This window comes from Dromiciops gliroides, chromosome 2 (genome assembly GCF_019393635.1).
Source record: "Dromiciops gliroides isolate mDroGli1 chromosome 2, mDroGli1.pri, whole genome shotgun sequence".
Classification (NCBI taxonomy): Eukaryota; Metazoa; Chordata; class Mammalia; order Microbiotheria; family Microbiotheriidae; genus Dromiciops; species Dromiciops gliroides.
In genome coordinates, this window is record NC_057862.1 from 50,921,755 (window position 1) to 50,940,276 (window position 18,522).

Sequence of the window (18,522 nt, forward strand, 5' to 3'; positions counted from 1 at the left end):
CTCTAAAGCTGATGCTGTGACATCCAGGGAGGGGTGGGTGTGCATGCGTGTGTGCATGTGCAAGACAGAAAGGAGGCAGGCCTACCACCAGGGCAAGTTCAATGATGAGATCCCGAAGGACAAATTCATGGGCACAGCCAGATACTGTCTCAGTTTAATACACCTTATCTCCACCACCTGCGAGACACATTCTACAATAGCAAACAACATTTCAATAATTTGCAAAGGGCAAGGGGTGGGGAGGCTCCAGCTCTGAGGCCTAGTTTTGCCCCCACAGTTTTCCAGTTGACCTTCTGGAGTCCTTGGGGATGGCATCTGAACACGTGGGCTGCTCTTCCCTTCCCCCATCCCCTGGATCAGACATATCTTTCTCTGATGCCGAGTCTTCCAGCTCGGGGAACTTCAGTGGGCTGTGTGGGTGCCAAGGATGGCTCTGTGGGTGATTTGCCACCACGTGCCAGCTGGCCACCCCAACCGGAACTCCATCTCCCTCACAGCTCAGGCCCCCTCCCACCCCGGGCTCCCAACTTCCCCTCTCCTAAAGCATGTCTGCTCCCCCAGCTCTGCCCTCCAGATGCCAAGGGGAGGTGGTCTGGATGGAGGCTCCTGGGGAAGGAGTGGGGTTGGTGGTAAGCACGTGGGCCTGGGAATCAGGAGATGAGGGTTTTCCTGGGCCTTGCTCCTGGCCGTGTCACTAGTTACCCACAAATTCCTACGTGCTGCTCTGCATTTATGGGGTCCAGAGCTGGTTTCTTAACCTTTCTCTATCACATGCCCCTTTGGCAAACTGGTAAGGCCCCTGGAGCCTGTCTCAGAACAGTCTTAAAATGATGAAAGAAAATGCTAAATTTCAGTTAAATGTTAGTGAAAATAAAAGCAGATCTCTTTTCCCATATTATGATAATAGCTAGCACTTTACAAATTGTGTTTGATTTAACCCTCACAGGGCTATCTGGCAGAGGTGCTATTATTATCACCCCCATTTTGTAGATGGGGAAGCTGAGATAAGCAGAGGTGAAGTGACTTGCCCAAGTCCACACAGCTAGTATGTGTCTGAGGCAGGATTTGAACTCAGGTCTTCCTGACTCTGGTGCAGCACTCTATTCACCGAACTATCTAGCTGCCCTTGAAATCGGTCTATGGACCGTAGGTTAAGCATCCCTGGTTTGGATGGTGTCTGGGGACACTTAGAACCTGAGAATTCAGTTGACTGACACCTTCACCTTCCACTGCATTTGGCTCCTTTGCGGTCTTCTCCCAGAAAGGTGACGCTCAGGGCTCCCTGACTACTTTCTGCTTCCAAACTATCCCTGCTTGTTCTTCCTGGGAGATAGTGGATGCAGTGGCTGGGATTGGGGCTTTCTTATGTGTGTGGGGAACCCTGTGACGCTGACAGCAATGGGGCCACTCTCTCCCTACCCCCCCCCAACTTCCCCCAGGCCTGATAGTCAGGACGGCCCAAACTGGTTCTCATTCACCTCCAGGCTTGCCCTCTGCCCTCTTTGGTGTTTCATCTGTCTGCTTCAGCTGTTGGTTGCTGAAGGACAAAGCTCTGGGAGAACAACCTGATGGAGAGAGTCCTAGACTTCGGATTAGGAGATCTGAGTTCAAATCCCGGCTTGTTTACTTACTGTTATTCTGCACTCCTCACAGTCCCCAAGTAGGCAAGGCAGGATGCAGAATTGTGGGCAGGGACATTCATGGTGAGCCTGACTTGGGACGTGGTGGTGTGATATGGTAGGAAGAAGAGTGAAGATAAATAGTATGAGCTAGCAGCTGTGTGACTCTGGGCAAGTCACTTAGCCTTTATTCGCCATAATCCACTAGAGGAGAAAATGGCAAACCACTCTTGTATCTTTGCCCCATGGCCAGTATTAGCGGGCTGTGGTCTCCAGGGTCCTGAAGAGTCAGACATGACTGACTGACTCAGCAACATGGGACAAAATGACCTCCTGGGTCCCTTAGAGTGCCATCATCCTGGGACAGCCTCGCTCTTTGAGTGAGGGTCTGCTTTTGTTCTGGTACCGGACCCCTCCCCCTCCTCTCGCTCTTTCAGGGCCTGTGGAGTGGAGAGGTGAGGCAAGATTATCCTCCCCCATGACCCCCTTCTGGAGACTGTCTGCCAGGGCCCTTACCTCAGGGAGGCACTTCCTGTGCCCATGACAGAGAGCATCATGCTACCTAGGGAAGAGGGGTATGGGAAAAGGGCTTCCAGAGGGGGCCCTGAATAACTCCACGTCCTCAGGCCCCACCAGCACCCCCATTTGTCATGAGGAGCAGCCATTGTGATGGTCTCTGAGGGGAGCCAGGCCAGGGCCCTTCTGTCCCCTCCAGACGCCGGGAGCTGGGGCCAGATGGAAAAAAGGCTTTTTGTCTGGGGTGGGGGGTCTTTCAGTGTGGGGTTTGTGTGTTTTTTAAACATCATAACAAATGGGTTTCGCTCCCCTCCACCCTCCCCACATCCCACTGCGAGCATTAGCTAAGCAGAGAGAATAGAAGAGATTTTCCATGCAGTGGGTGGTCAAGTCTGGCTGGAATTAGCCAGTGTTCAGGGGGCAGTGGCAGTGTGTGAAAGGCTGTTGTGATTGCCTGTGATGAATGCGCCCAGCGTGGTGCGCTTCTCTCCTCCCCACCGCCCGTCTGCCTGCCTCCCATTCTCCCTGCCTGCAGCCCCCTGCTCCCTGCTGGCACCAACTTGAGTGACCTGCCTCAGAGACAGTCTCACAACCACGTCCAGCTGCGGACGCTGCTTCTGCGGTTTGTGCTTGCCCCTCCCTCTTTGTGCGACCACAGGCTCACAGATTTAGAGCTGAAGGGGATTGTTGAGTCCAACCCCTTCAGGAAACTGAGGCCCACATTAGGGAAGTGAGAGCTCATGAGAGGCAGAGTCGGGGTCCTCACCCTCCAAATCCAAGGCTTTTTTCACCGCCCTTTCCTCCACCCCGCCATGACTAGACTCTTGGTCTTCCTATAGAAGTCACCACACCTCAGCTTTTTGGGCCAGCCTGGGGATAGATCCTAGCCTCAGGTGCCACCACAGGCCTTCCTCTAGAGCCAGAACAGTTTGATTCCTAAGATTGAGAGACCATTGACTCTCATTTTAGAGATAAGGCATCTGAGGCACAGAAATTTGAAGTGACTAGTCCCTGATCATACGGTCAATAAGTGTCTGAGTTGGAATTTGATGACTCCTGGTTCAGGACTCTATCTCCCATTCTGGTGTATTGTACCATGTTCTCTTACATTGCTCTGAAACTTGCCCCCCACGGCCTTGTAGAAAACAGAGTGTATTTGGGGAGAGAGCAGCAGGCTTCAGCAGGTAGCTACATTAGCTAGAAGTGAGAAGCTTACCTGCCAATGATAACCCGATGGGTTCCATCTCGGCCGCTCCTACTCCTTTTCCAGAAGCTGTTCTCTGGGTGGTTCTTAGAAGGGCTCCTGAGGACACCTGGGCCTGAAGGGAGGTAGCAGGGGGATTGCAGAAAAGAGGCTGGAGGGGGAGGTAGGAGCTCTGGCTTCTAGTCCTCCCTGGGCCACTAGGTTCTGGGGACTTTGGACAAGCCACATTTCCTTACTGCCTCATCTGTACAGTTAGGGTGTCCAACTCATGGATTTCAAGCTGGAAGGGCCCTCGGAGGTAATCTCTCACCACCCCCTCATTGTGCAGAGGAGGAAACTGAGGCCCACAGAGGTTGTGACTTTCCCACTTCTCAGCACAGTGCCCCAGCATTGTCGGCACTTGTGACGTTTATTGGGTTTTGTTGGACTGGATTTTCCAAGGTCACACAGATAGTAAGTGGCAGGCATAGGTCCTCTGACACCAGTGCTGTGTTATTATTCAGTAAAATCTAAGTTCCCTGGCTGCAGGGGCTGTCTCATTCTTGTGTTTGTATTCCCAGCACCTGATACACTACCTGGCATAGAGCAGGTGCTTAATCAATGCTTTTCATGTCATTGAAGGTCCCTTTCTGTTCTCAGCCTGTATAGTCTTTGACTCTATGAATTTAGGAACCATCTGCTCCTTTCCCTGATTCCTTGGGAAGGCTCCAAATGCAGGTTCATAGCCCTGGAACCCCACTGCCTGTTCCCACAGTGTCCTGAGGCTTGATGGCATTACTGCACCTGGGAAAGGGCTGTGTCATGGGGCAGTTATGGGAAATCCACCCTGCTTCAAGCAGGGTGCTTCCATTGCACTCTATAGCCAGGACTGTCTTCCTTGCTTCTCCCTACCTGAGAGTCAGATCCACCTCCCCTTTGCATAAGAGTGCTCATAATTTCATAGTGTAATAGGTTTAGAATTGCAAGAAACCTCACAGATAATCTAGGTCAACCTCCTCAGTTTTATTTTTTCATTTAAACATTTGGAAATTACATTTCATTTGTCCCCAACTGTTGAACACTTCTTCCTTCTCCTTCCCCTCCTTCCTTGCCCACCTGCATTCAACTCGGGGTGAGGGGAGGGGAAGAAAAACAAAACCCTTTTGACAAATAAGCATATAGTCAAGCAAAACCAATTCTCATATTAATGTCCCAAGATGTGCATACCTCATTCTGCGTTCCGAGTCCATCCCTTCTCTGGTAGGAGGCAGGTGGCGCTCTTCATCAGTGGCTCACTAGAATCATGGCTGATCCTTGCATTGATCTGAGTTCTTAAATCTCTGAAAGTTGCTTGGTTTTATAAAGTTACCGTTGTATGACTTATTCTCCTGGTTCTGCTCAATTCAGTCTGCATCAGTTCTTACAAGTCTTCTCAAATTTCTCTGAAACCACCTCTTTCATCAGCACAATAATGGCTCCTTTGCATTCCTCTACCACAATTGGTTCAGCCATTCACCAAGTGATGAGCATATGCTGCTCCTTCCTTAGTGTCCAATTCTTTACCACTATAAAAAAAAAAAAGAACAGCTAGAAATGCTTTTCACCCACCAGATCCTTTTCCTTTTCCTTGGATCTTTTCAGGATCTAGGTCTAGCAATGGTGTCACCGCACTGAAGGATGTGCAGGGCACTTTGGGGGCATAGCTCCAAATCCCTTTCCAGAACGGTTGTATCAGTTCACAGCTCCACCAGCAGTGCATCAAGTTGCCCTTTTTCCTGCATCCCCTCTGGCATTTATCATTTTCCTTTTTTTGTCAACTTTGCCAGTGTGATGGATAGGAATTGGAACTTTATGGTTGCTTTAATTTGAGCTTCTCAGCTTATTAATTATTTGGAGAATTTTTAATATAGCTGTAGATAGCTGGATTGCTTCTCTTGAGAACTGCCTGTTCATATCTCCACCATTTATTTGTCAGCTGGCAAATTGCTCTTATTATTATAAATTTGAATCAGCTCCGTATATAGCTTGGAAATGAGACTTTAAATCCCTTAATTCCACAGGTGAAGAGAGGCCAGAGAGGGCTTGCCTAAGATAATGAAGCAAGGGCTAGAAGTGGGATTTGAATCCAGGGCCTATGTTGCTAAATGCTCTTTTCTACTATTTCCTATGGGCTTCCTATGGCATTCTCAGATGAATGGACAGTTACAGTTGGAACAACAATGTGCCTTTCCACCTCTGCTCTGACCTCCAGTGAATCTAAGAGCATAGGAAATACCCTACCCATGACCCATGCCACTTAGGACTCTGGGTTCTCTTCCAGCCTTAAATACATGCTGCCTGTGTGATCCTGGGCAAATTACTTAGTCTTTCTGAGCCTCAGTTTCCTCAACTGTCAGACGTGGATAATAATAGCACCTAACTCCCAGAGTTGTGAGGTTCAAGTGAGATAATGTCGATAATGTACTTGTAAAACTTTAAAATGTTATATAAATGTAAACTATTGTGTTTCTATTTCATGAAAGTACTAAGGGGCCTGTTTGGGGATGAAATAGGTTGGCCTCCCTGGCATAATCTTCAAAAGTGAAAAAAACAACAACCCTAGAGTTAATGCCTCATTATGAATCTCCTGCCCTAGAACATAATAATAATACTCATGGTGATGGTGGGGGGGGGCGGGGGGTGATGATGATGACCCCAAATTTTCTTGAATTGTATTTTCTGTCCTCTGGGAGCAACAAGTCTGTAGCTGAATTCCACACATGTGTATAGTATATACACTAGATATACAATATACTGTATGTACATATACACATAAATACTATATGTTCCATATATACTATGTTTGTATAGAATATATACTATATATAATAAAGTTCCTTTTATTTATCCTAAAACTGCTGCTTTCCAGGTCCTAGTTCTGGGGTCCTAGATCTCATAAATATGTCAAGTTACTCTGTTTCTTTCTCCCGGTGGAAAGAGACCCCTTTTCCTATCCAACTGAGGAGCCAGCCAGTTGGTTGAACCCTTGGAAGGGAGAATAGCTTACACACACACACACACACACACACACACACACACAGACATATGGACTTATATGTGTATATAAACAAACACACATACATTCAACTGTTGGGTAGAGAATAAATAAAGTTCCTTTTTCCTCCTAAATCTCACTCCCTATTCCGGGGACTTGGAAGAATTGGAGCCAGCCCAAGGGGGTTCCCAGATCCTTGGACTCAATTCAACTAGAGATAACTTGACTAGTCCAGGGTCTTGCAGCTGAGAAGTAGCAAAACTGTAATGAAAACCCAGGCTTCCCTACACATAGGCCAGCATTCTTTAAAACACACTGAGTTAACTCCCCAACAACAGGTCAAGCATGTTTGCCACTGACCCTCCAGCCAAGGGCTGGGGTGGAGGGTGTATTCTTCACCCTTCTGCCCTAGAGCAGGGGCGGCAGAGAGCCCATTGGCAAGCAGCTCTTCTTCCTTCCTCTCCAAGACCCACCCATACTCAGTGTTGATGTTAGAGAGGAGACAGCCCTGGTAGGATAGGAATAGGAGCCCACTGTGCCTTCTGGGTATCCAGCCCTTCCCAAGACCCTTGGAAGGACAGGTGGTCCTCGCTTTAAGTAACTCACTGCATACGCAAGTTGGATACATAGTTCTTTCTATGTGTCATCTCTTTTGATCCTAAACACAACCTTGTGAGGGAGGGGCTGTTATTATCTCCATTTTACTAAGGAGGAAACAGGTTGAGAGCCTATGAACAGCCCAGAATCACATAACTAGTAAGTTAGTACCTGAGGAAAGGGAATAAGCATTTATTAAGCACCTACTCTGTGCCTGGGAGGTAGGTGTTATTATGATTCCTCTTTTACATCTGAGGAAATTGAACAGAGGTGAAGTGACTTGTCCAGGGTCACACTGCTAGAAGTATCCAAGGCTGGATTTGAATTCTGGTCTTCCAAAGCCCCAGGCTTTCTCCACTGTGCCATCTAACCAGGTCTTCCCTACTCCAAGTTTTGTTCTCTCTCCACTGTACCAAGTGGCTAATTCGATGCCACAGATAAATTGAATCTAGCTGTTCACTTCAGATGACCAAAGAACTCCCCATAGAGATCCTTTCGTCCTCAGCCACCCTGCTGCATTTCAAATAGGATCTGATTTACAAAACTTCTATTTGCCCCTCACTTTTCAAGAACACATCTGTTGTGTAAAGGGAGGGGGACTTCCTCTCCATTGCTGATGGCCACTGACCCACGGACAAAAACCAGCCAAGGTTCAGATGGAGCAGAAACAGAGCCTCAGCAGCCAGCGGGAAAGGAAAATGGAAAAGCATCAGACTTTTTAAATTAAGAAGGGACAACATGAACATGCTGAAATACGATGTATAACTTTGGTTCTAGGGAATTGCCCATTCAAAGAGGGAAATGTGCCTACAAAACACACATACACACACTCTTAAGAGGAACTGAGGGGGCTGCTAGGTGGCGCAGTGGATAAAGCACCAGCCCTGGATTCAGGAGGACCTGAGTTCAAATCCGGCCTCAGACACTCGACACTTACCAGCTGTGTGACCCTGGGCAAGTCAGTTAATCCCCATTGCCCTACCAAAAAAAAAAAAAAAAAAAAAAAAGAGGGAGCTGAGAAGATCATATAGTGACTGTAGGCAAGTCATGACCTCTCAGAACCTCAGTTTCCTCATCTCTAAAATGGGAATATTTATAGATGTCTTCACCTCACAGCATTGTTCTGAGGGAAATTATTTGTAAACACTAAAGCACCATCAAAATAAATTATATGGGTCATGGCAGATGAAGCTTGATTGAAGGGCCTGGGGATGGAGAAGAGACAGGATGGAAAGGGGGGGATAGGAAACATGTTTTTTTACCTTCTAGTATTTGAAGGGCAGTCTTGTGGAAGAGGGATTAGATTCATTCTGCTTGGTTCAAGGAGGAGAAATGGGTGTAAATTGTAAAGAGACAAATATTTCAAGCTTTTAGAATGAACCAAAAGTGGAATGGGCTGCCTGGGGAGGTAGTGAGCTCCCCATCACTAAAGGTCTCCAGGCTGAGGATAGGGAAGCACTTGCTGGGAATTTTATAGAGGAGGAGACCCTTGATCTGGTAGGAGGTGGGCTCGATGACTCTAGGGCCCCTTCTAATACTTAAGATTCTATGATTTCCTTGGGTCCATCCTCTATTCTCCTTCACCCAAGCCAGATGTGAGCATTGTCCTGTACACCCCCATCCCTTGGCATTGGAATTATCCAGTAGTTCCACTATGTACACAGCTTGGTGGTACAGTGGGTAGAGCACTGGCCTTGGACATAGGAAGGCTTGAGGCCAAGTCCTATCTCAGATACATATTAGCACTATGACCCTGGACAAGTCTTCAGCCTCACTTTGTCCTTCAGAGTCATTTGAGTCCAGTGGAAAGACCTGGGTCAGGACATCTGGCTATGGCCCCCTGAGGTCAGAGCCTTACGTCTAGTAGGTGCCTAATAAAAGCTCATTGAATTGAATTGAATTGAATTGAATTCAATTGGAGTTCTTCCAAGAATGACTCTGGAATCTCTAGAAGATATTTCTGATTTCTTCATGCTCTGCCTAAATTCTAAAAGATCAGACTCAGGCAGGGAAGGGCAGGTATCCTCATTTGGGCCCCCACCTTTACCTTTAAACGAATCCTTTGGCCAGTTGTCTCTATTGGATTTTTTTATTGGTGCCTGCTGGGTTTTATGCCGGTTGCACACTTGTCCAGGCTCTGCGGTGTGTCTCACATGGGTCATTGGTGTGGTTGAACTGGTGTCTATGTGTGATACACACACTCTGTCTATCTCTGGCTCTCCCACTGCCCCCCTTCTCCCTCTCCCTCCCCATCTTGCCCTAACATGGCTGCATGTTTTCCAAAGGAGGGAACATGTGGGTTCAGCAGTTATTCTCCACAGCAGACCTCATCTTTCCAGGCATACAGCTCATTGAGAGGTGTAGGGAAGATATCATCCCGCTGTGTCTAGTGTTTGTCGATTATAAGAAAGGTTTGGCTCCGTAGAACCAAGGGCAGCCTTAAAAATTTCTCTCCCACGAGGTGTCTGCCATGAATATGTGAAGATCATAAAAGAGTCTGTGACAGATACAACCACAGAGATGACTTTGTTCCCTGAGCCTCTGAGTATAGACAGCAAGCAAGATGTGGAATGGGAAAACATGCTGTGGATTTGCCAACATCTTTCTCCCCTACAATAAGTTCTCCACACACACACCCTGACCCTGGGGCAAATTAATATTCCTATAGCAAAGTTTTGGTATTGCTGTGCTGCTCAAGTGTTCAATGGCTCCCTATCACCTCAAGGATCAAATGCAAATGCCTCAGCCTGACCTTTCTGGTTCCAACCACATTTCTGAACTTATTTCCCATGAGCCTCCTAGCTGTTGTCTGAAACCTTTGCCTTTGCAGAGACATCTCCCCATACTTGGATTGTACTCCTTCCCTTCCCCTCTGCCTCAGGAAATCCTTCATTCCCTCAGGTACCACCTCAAATTCGAATTAGTAGCCCTGAAAGACACTACTGTTATCTTCCTCTTCAAATTACATGTATATGGTATTCTCCCTCATAGAAAGTTAGCTCCTTGAGGCCAGAGATGGTTTTGCTTTGATATTTATATCCCCAATGGTGCCTTGAAAAGAGTAGGTGCATGGGGCAGCTAAGAGGCGCAGTGGATAGAGCACCGGCCCTGGAGTCAGGAGTACCTGAGTTCAAATCTGGCCTCAGACACTTAACACTTACTAGCTGTGTGACCTTGGGCAAGTCACTTAACCCCAATTGCCTCACTTAAAAAAAAAAAGAAAAGAGGTGTTTAATAGATATATTTTTAAAAATTAATTGAAGAAATTCCTTAGGCAGCTAGGTATAGGGCAGCTAGGTGGCGCCATAATGCACAGAGCGCTGGGCCTGAAGTCAGGAAGACTCATCTTCCTGAGTTCAAATCTGGCCTCAGACATTTACTAGCTGTGTGACCCTGGACAAGTCACTTTACCCTGTTTGTTTCTCATCTGTAAAATTAACTGGAGAAGCTGCCAAGAAAATCCCAAATGAAGTCACAAAAAGTTGGACATCATTGAAAAATGACTGAACAAAAAGCAACTAAGTGGTATAGTGGATAGAAAAGAGTACTGGACTTGGAGTCAGGGAGACCTGAGTTCAAATCCTGTGTCAGATGCTTATTAGTTGTGTGACTTTGGGGAAGTTGGTTAACTTCCTTGGACCTCGTTTTCCTCATCTGTAAGATGGGTATCATTATAGCATCTACCTAATAGAGCCATTGTGGGAATCAAATTAGATATTATGTGTAAAAGGCTTTATAGATAGTGGCAGCTAGGTGGCGCAGTGGATAAAGCACTGGCCCTGGATTCAAGAGTACCTGAGTTCAAATCCGGCCTCAGACACTTGACACTTACTAGCTGTGTGACCCTGGGCAAGTCACTTAACCTCCATTGCCCCACAAAAAAAAAAAAAAAAAGAGCTTGGCCGAGCAGTCCACAGAGTAAAAACCCAGTGGATGAAAAATGCCTATTGCCCAGATCCTGAGCTACAGTTTATTTCATCAGTAACCACACTTTGGACAGACAATAGAGGATAGACAGTGGTTCCAGAAATGAATAGGAGGAAGATGAGATGCTAGATTGTTTGGGAAATTCCAGTGTTTTCAATGATCCTGCCTGATCTGCCTTCTGACACAAAATTCCATCATTTAAGTGCCAATGTACTATTGATTCTAGGAGACTGCAAATCATGGAGTACCATGGTCTCAGGGGAAAAACAACTCATTTCAGTTGATGCAATGGGCAATGGAAAGATACATGGTGGATATATATACATACACACACACATACATACATACATACATATGTGTAGCTTATAAAATTTTTCCAATGATAACACGTAGGCAAGAAATAGCATAAAAGATATCATCAAAACCATGTATGTTTGGAAAAGGAAGTGAGTCTCTTTTGTATCAAAAGATAACACTGGAAAACTAAGCGATGTACTGGATAGAGCACCAGCCCTGGTGTCAGGAAGACTGGAGTTCAAATGTGACCTCAGATACTTCTTAGCTGTGTGACCTTGGGCAAGTCACTTAACCTGTCAGCCTCAGTTTCCTCATCTGCAAAATGAGGATAATAATAGCACCTGTCTCCCAGGGTTGTTATGAATGAGATCATAATTATAAAGCGTTTGGCAAAGTGCCTAGCACATAGTAGGTACTATTGAAATATTAGCTAGTAATAGTGGTAGTGGTGGTAGTGATAATAGTAGTAGTAGTAGTAGTAGTAGTAGTAGCAGCAGCAGTAGTAATATAACCTACTAAATTTTAAAAGAAGTAGGTATTGGGGGCAGCTAGATGGTGCAGTGGATAGAGCACCGGCCCTGGAGTCAGGAAGACCTGAGTTCAAATCCAGCCTCAGACACTTAACACTTACTGGCTGTGTGACCCTGGGCAAGTCACTTAACCCCAATTGCCTCACTAAAAAAAAAAAAGAAAAAGAAGTAGGTATTGGGCAGGTCCTCCTTGGAAGGTCTATGCAATAACATGGACAAAAACTGAAGTGAATAAAGCATGGATGGTCATAGATCTAGAAGAAAGGACCTCAGAGGTTATTTATTCCAACCTCCTCATTGTAGATGAGGCAGTTGAAGCCTAGGAAAGTTGGATGAATTATCCAAGGTCATAAGGGTAATAAGTTTTGAGGGGTAGGATTTGAACCCAAGTCCTCCGATCCTAGAGCCTGTGCTCTTGACATTGCACCAAGTTGCCTCCTAGCTTGAGGGAGCAATGAATGGAGGCTCCGAGTGTGTGACATTACAGATCCCTCAAAGTATAAAGCCTGTATTTATTTAGAAAAATTAATTTAATGATCATTAAATAATATTTGATTGAATATATGCCCCTCCCTATCTTGAATGGAGAATTTGATACTTAGAAAATGTTCAAGCTGAGAAGGAATTTAGAATACACCTGGTATACTTGTCTTATCTAGTCATTATTAAATCCTAGGATTTAAATCTGGAAGAGACCTTAAAGACCATCTGGTTTATATTTTACAGATGAGGAAACTGGGTCTCAGAGAGGGGAATTGTTGGAGTCACCAATTAGTAGCAGAGCCAGGATCTGACCTTAGCCCAGGCCTTCTAGTGGTCAGGTATTTTTTACTATCACCCATCAAGGGGCTCAAGTAGGGGCAGGTGAGTGTGAAGGGGTCTGGTCTAGGACGGGGTGAGAATAGTCATTAAGGAGTGAAGATGAATGAGAGAATCTAAACATTGAAACTGTAGCAAAGAGTAAATCAGTAGTTTCAGGCCACCATACCACGGAGGCCAGGGGTAATCTATTTGAAGTCCTTTTCATCTTTAGAAGATTCTCCTCAGCCATGTCTGAGAGAGGCCTGGAGATTCCTTGGTGGAGAAGGAGAGAGGGAGGGTGGCTGGGAGGCAGAGGAGGCTGTTAGACACAGTAGCTTGATTGGGCTAATGGATTTTTAATGTGCGTGTTCTTCAGCCTTGAGCCAGCTTAATAAGTGAGCCCAGGGCAGCTGGGTGGCACAGTGGATAGAACATGGCCCTGGATTCAGGAGGACCTGAGTTCAAATCTGACCTCAGACACTTGACATTTACTAGCTGTGTGACCCTGGGCAAGTCACTTAACCCCAATTGCCTCACTAAAAAAAAAATTAAAATTAAGCTAATTAATGTTAAAAAAATAATAAGTGATCCCTACATTAGGGTTACAGAAATGGTCATCAAGAGGAGCACACCCCACAAAGTACATGGACTGCTATTCCTGTAGGTCAGGTATGGGGACAACTGGAGAAGAGAGGAAGGGGGAGTGGAGGCAAAAAATAGGGTTTGGGGGTCTGAGATCTGAGCTGATTAGGGATGTAGGGGGTGGTTCAAGGGCATTCTGTTGCTGCCGAGATGCCCACTAGGCTCTTCCAAGTTCCCCTCAGGCTTTGGTGGCTGTTCCCCAGTTCAGTGGCCTTCTGCTCTTTAGAGACCCTCAAAAATTTATCCTGGTTGGCTGTTCTCCAACATCAAAGAACAGATTGATCCCACTCTAGCCTAAGAATAAAGACTCTGGGCTGGCTGCCCCTGCCCAGCTTTCTCCTGATATGGAAAAGGAAGTCTGGCTTCTGGCCTTGGGCTTCCCCAAGGTCAAAAGGGTGCTGACTTTGGAGGCAGGAGTCCAGGGTTCAAATCCCGACTCTGGGGGCAGCTAGGTGGTGCAGTGGATAGAGCACCGGCCCTCAATTCAGGAGGACCTGAGTTCAAATCTGGCCTCAGACACTTGACGCTTACTAGCTGTATGACCCTAGGCAAGTCACTTAACCCCAATTGCCTCACCAAAAAAACAAAAACAAAAACAAAACAAAACAAATCCTGACTCTGCTGCTTGCTACCTATGTGATGGGGGACGTTTCTGGGGCTCAGTTTCCTTATTGTAAAATGAGGGGCTTAGACTGGATGACCTCTGGGGCCCTTTCCAACTCCAAAATCTCTGATTTCCTGACCTTAGGTAACTGTGACAAATGGCCAACCTAAATATTCCTGGGGCCAGGAGCCCCTGGGTTGATGTAAGGGAGTCCGGGGGATGGGGAGGCAGGGTAGCAGAGATGCAGAGATCATCTTTCAGTACAGAGCCCCTTTCTGGACCTTGTGGAAAAGGCGGGTTAGGAGCCAATATGAGAGAGCTTGGGAGGCTGGGGCTGTAATATGCAACATGTAACATGCTTCTCTCCAAGTAGAGTAATAGGCTGTTAGAGCTGCAAAGGACTTTGGGAGCACCCGGTCCTCCCTTTAATTTAGCAGATGAGAGGAAATGATTTGTCAAGGGTCACCCAGCTGGTTAATGACAAGACTGGGACCCCAGCCTGGGACTAGTTCAGTGACCCCTCCATTGTAACCAGTCGGCCTCCCATAAATATTCCCTTCCTTGCAGGACTTGCTAGAGTAGAAAAAAAACATTTGAAGACCAGGAACATCCCCCCTCTCCTGTCCTGCTCTACATCTCTGTTCCTTCTGACTTCAGCTCAGCAGCAAAAAAACTATCTGTCCCAGGGTACTTGCTCCCCCAGTGGCCCTGGGTAGAAGGACTTTTGCTGATTTGTTTTCAACCCCTGAAGCAGTTATTATAAAATAAAGTAGATTTATCCCTAGTTCTCTCCATCACGACCTCTGTTAAGATGGTCCTTGACCTCGAGGAAGAGGTTGACAAGCAACCAGCATTTATTAAGCACCTACTATGTGCCTGTCAGCATGTGCTTCTGGGACTGGGGAATAGAAAGTGCATTAGGCTTCTTCATAGCATCCCTCCAGATCCTGAGCCTTCTAAATCCTACCCGAGGATGGTGATGTCTTCTCCTCTCCAGCATGGGCTTGTTGTCAAGGGCATTCGATTGTACTTTGAACCTTGAGAACTTGGTAATCTATGTGTGGCATATGGGATTGTTTTCTAAGATACAAATTCAATCAACCAGTTGATCAACAAACATTTACTAAACACCTGCTATGCATTGGGGGCCATGCTAGATGCAGGGGATACCAGTATGAAAGTAAGTAAGAGTCTTTGCCCTCAAGGAAGGGCACTGTCAACCAATCAATGATCATTTAATAAGTGCCTACTATATGCCAGGTACTGAGCTTGGCCCTAGGGATCCAGAGACAAAATGGGAGTACCTCTTCTCCAGGAGTTAACATTTCATTGGGAAAGACAACACGGACATCCCAAAGTATAGAGAGAATCAATAAAACAATCAATACAGTATATTGGGGGTGGTGCCAGCAGCTGGGGGGATTAGGAAAGACTTCATGTAGAAGAGCGGTGTCAGACTCAAGTAGAAATGAGCCCCCTGTTGGCTTAGAAAACCACCAATTAACATCATCTATGTTATATCGCATGTGGATTTATTTTGTCAAATGATTCCTGATTAATCTGGTTCAGGCCTTGGCTCCTTTGAGGGCAGTTTGTAGCTGAGCTTGGCATCTCCCATTTAGAAGGTAGTGGATGAGCTGAGTCTTGCTCTCTTCAAGGTGATGAGGAGGTGGGGCTTTCCAGCCATGGGACATGAGTGGTACAGAGGCAGGGGTCCATTGGCTACACCAGACTGCTAGAGAGATCCATGATACAAAAAAGTTAAGAACTCCTATCCTAAAGGCAATAGGGAGCCACTGGAGTTTATTGAGAAATGGAGTAACTCAGTCTGACATACTTAAGGAGAATTACTTATGCTCCACATGGAGCATAGATTGGAGTAGGGAGAGACTTGAGGCCAGGAAGGAGAACAGTGAGGTGGCCATGGTGGAAGTACAGACAAGAGGTATTGAGGGCCTGGACTAAGGTGTGAATAATGAGGAGTACCCCAAAGATCCTTGGAGGATCCAGCAGGAAGAGGGTGTCTGTGGCGTTCAGTGTAGCAGAGAGTTCAAAAAAGGACAAGGATTGAGAAAAGGCCTCCAGATTTGGGGAATTAGGAGATCCATGGTAACTTTGAAGAAAGCAGTTCCAATTGAGTGATGAGACTGGAAGAAAATGAAAAAGACCATGGAGGGAGAGGGGAGGAAATGGAGGCAGCCGGTGTAGACAGGACTGTGCCCTGACTCCCTGACTGTGCCCAGATTCTAGAGCATTCATTGTAAGAAGATGTCTGATGGCGCTTCTGTTCACAAGAGGCCATGATGGGTGGGTGTCTCTCACTTAAAGAAGAGGAGAATGAAGACAAAGAGAGGGAAGTTTGTCCAGTTTTTTTTTCTAATAGAATAATGAGTGCCATCGGAGCAGATTGGGCCCTGATCTCACGTCCGGAGTCCTCCCGACACACAAGAGCTACTGAGCTTAGACACTCTATGCAAGACATTGCCATCCATCCTGATTAAGGCGCCTTGAAGTTCAGCCTTTTTCTATAGCCCCATCCAGCTCTAAGACCTCTGCCTCTGAGGCTCCAGGGGCTAAGAAGGAAACTTCTAGGGGTCATCCAGTCCATCCACCTGCCTCCAAGCAAGTGAGGACTCTGGACGGGCAGCCTGGAGCACCTGGATCCAGGGATGGTTGGCACCCTGTCTACCTCTCCTCCCTGAAGGCCAACCGTGCCCCATGGCTATAATTCACAGCATAATCACAAGAGTGCTGAGAAAATTATAGGGAGGAGAGGGCTGGACCCTGTTCAGGGAGGAGAAAGGACTGACCCCCCAGTTTAATTCATTGTTTCCAAAAGAACAGCTAATGGATTATGACAAACCTCCTGCTGTCTCCTCTCCCTGCCGACTTAGAGCGGAAATGGAAAGTCAATTTTCCTAAATGGATTTTAAACGAGTGACCTCGCCTAGCTGTTTTCCCCCCTCTTTTCCCCTCCCTTTTTGACTCCAGAGCCCACTTGCTCAATCACAGTCCTTTTCCCATTCCGGGTTTCTTTCTTCGTTTCCTGTTTCCTTTTCTGCCTGTCCCCTCACAGGATCTCTGACTCCAGAGGAGACTGGCAGTGCCTGTCATGAGGCTTTCTGTGGTAGAGACTTTGGGAAAAAGAAAAGGCCACTAGCGATTGCTTGTACTTCTTGGGGACTCAGTCTCCCTCTCTACAAGATGGAGATGGAGGGGGGATGGGATGAGATGACCTCTGAGAGCCTGTGGTTACAATGGTCCAGTGAGGCATCTCAGCACCAGGGAAATAGCATAGGGTCAATAGGGAACAGAGCCCTTCCAGTTATAAATCCAGGGTCCTGTGACTGGGGGGAGCTACCTGGGAGACTTCAGACACACCATATGGGCCAGGAAGGGAAGTTCTGAGGTCATCTAGTTCACCTCTCTTGACACCGCCTCCATCGACTTACTCGGAAAATGGCTCCTAGATGGTGGTGCTGGGAATGCTGGGGCCTGGGGCAGTGCCAAGAAGCCCTTTCATTTCTCTGAACCAAGGATCACTAGAACCAGTGGTGATGTTAGTACTATCTGTGATGAGTGGATGGATGGATGGATGGATGGATGGATGGATGGATGGATGGATGGATGGATGGGCTCTTTGCTAAGCTCTGGGGGTACAAACATGAGGAAGCAGTTCCCACCATCAAGAAGCTTATATTCTAATATAGAGACACAATACCCGGGAAGGGCTATATTTTAGTCTGAGACATCACAGGGGATAGAATGCACCAGCAGCCAGAGGCACCTGGCTCCAGAAATGGCTGGCACCCTGTCTACCTGTCGCCCAGGAAGGGCTAGTCAAATGACTAGCTCTTGGCAAAAGCATCAATGGTACAGATTTGATTTCAGTTAGAAGATAAAAAGGGTTAAGAAGAGAGGTCAGGAAGGTTGGAAAATGGTCCAATAAAAGAGAATAGCAGGACCTAGGATGGGCTAGACAGGATCAGAGACAGCTCCTCCAAGGAAATAATATCTGGAGCTCTTAGAAGAGAGTGTGTGGGCCTGTGGGATGGATTGGGGTAAAAGAACCCCGGATGGGGCTCTGATTGATGATGGAAGATGAGTAGGGCTGATCGGGTGGTTTCAGGTTTAACTACAAGATGAAGCGCCTAAAATAAGGTCCAAAGACCTATCTAGAAGCTGAAATTCCCAGAGAGAAACTCCATGTCTAGTTTCCTTTTGGGTAGACCCTACACCTGAAGTAGCGGACCACTAGAAGGGACCCTGGGAGGTAGCCTGGCCTCAGTGGCCCGGGGACAAGGGATGGCAGCTGGATCACTCACCACGCTGGCTGGTGGCTTTTGGAGATGAGGAGGGGTTGGGGTTTGCCTCTGGCTTCCAGGGCCACAGTGTTTGGGGGGGGGGAGGTGATAGAGAAAAGAGCACAGATAACACTCCCACCCCCAGCGTCACCACATCCCTAACACATCCTTTCAGTTTCCTTCAGCCTGGCTGCCTTGATCCATGTGGAGTGTGATGACAAGAAGGAAGAGAGGCAGCTAAAGAGCCGCTGTGCCCGCTGGGCTCAGGTTGCCCTGCTTGGTGCCCTGCTCCTCAGCCCCATGCTGGCTTTGGTGCCTTGGCATGTTGCCTGCTACCAGTTGAAAGCCAGATCAGACCTGGGAGGGAACTAAAGCCGGGAGTAGAGAGAGAAGCCAGGGAGAAGGTGGACTAAGATTTGGGGGTGAAGCACTTGACAGACTATGGGTCTTCAGGGATGTGGGCTTGTA

At 47.0% G+C, this 18,522-nt stretch overlaps 1 protein-coding gene across 3 annotated transcripts in view; it reads left to right on the top strand.

Annotated features, from left to right (window-relative positions):
• UNC5B (unc-5 netrin receptor B) overlaps window positions 1–18,522 on the top strand; it is a 136,665-nt gene that overhangs the window by 82,499 nt on the left and 35,644 nt on the right. The gene's annotated exons all lie outside the window — the stretch shown is intronic.